Source organism: Herpailurus yagouaroundi, unplaced genomic scaffold, assembly GCF_014898765.1.
Source record: "Herpailurus yagouaroundi ecotype Mexico unplaced genomic scaffold, PumYag 221, whole genome shotgun sequence".
Classification (NCBI taxonomy): domain Eukaryota; kingdom Metazoa; phylum Chordata; class Mammalia; order Carnivora; family Felidae; genus Herpailurus; species Herpailurus yagouaroundi.
Genome location: NW_024412452.1, coordinates 13307574 through 13307895, shown reverse-complemented (window position 1 = coordinate 13307895; position 322 = coordinate 13307574).

Below are 322 nucleotides of genomic sequence, written 5' to 3'. Positions count from 1 at the left end.
GGAAAATAATGTGTCGCCCCCACTCACAACATTAACATTCCCAAACATCTGCCGGTGCCGCTGGAGTTAATAAAATGTACGTTGGTTTTAAAACCTTGCCGGACTCACAGATTCTGCCCATCGTGGCTTTATCTTCAATGCTAAGCTGTTAAAAAAGTTTTTTTTAAACTACCATGCGAAGGTTGGCGCAATCTTGTGACCTAAAAAATACGGGTCCTCGGTTTTTTTCAAGGGGTCCTGCGCGGCAAGCACTTCCGGGGTCAGAGGGTACGCGGGGTTGAAAGCGGGCTTCCCGCCCCGCCCAGACCGCCGAGGCTGCCGC